Source organism: Halyomorpha halys, unplaced genomic scaffold, assembly GCF_000696795.3.
Source record: "Halyomorpha halys isolate HHAL.00 unplaced genomic scaffold, Hhal_1.1 Scaffold197.1, whole genome shotgun sequence".
Classification (NCBI taxonomy): Eukaryota; Metazoa; Arthropoda; class Insecta; order Hemiptera; family Pentatomidae; genus Halyomorpha; species Halyomorpha halys.
Genome location: NW_027114299.1, coordinates 476,043 through 476,466, shown reverse-complemented (window position 1 = coordinate 476,466; position 424 = coordinate 476,043).

The window sequence follows — 424 nt, the reverse complement described above, 5'->3', positions numbered from 1 at the left end:
TATCCTGTAAAACAAAGTTACCTTCCTGCAAGGACCTACAGTGAGTACCCAGTCAGGACTTACATTCCCCTTTCTGCCTGCAGAATTGGCAAGTATCCAGTCAGGACCTGCATTCCTCTTTGTGAGACTACAGACTAGTATCCTGTAAAAAAAAGTTACCTTCCTGCAAGGATCTGCTGTGAGTACCCAGTCAGGACTTACATTCCTCCTTTGTGCGACTACAGACTAGTATCATGTAGAGTGGAGTTTCCATCCTTCTAGGAATTATGGCTAGCCCAACTAAGACTCATCCTGTCTATTCACCTTATCAGCTATGTAACATATTTGAGCATATAAATATTAACCATCTCTTCTACGATGGTGGCTTTTTTTTCATTAATTGTTAAACCTTGTAAAAGGTTGTAAATAGTAAATGAAAAGGGTA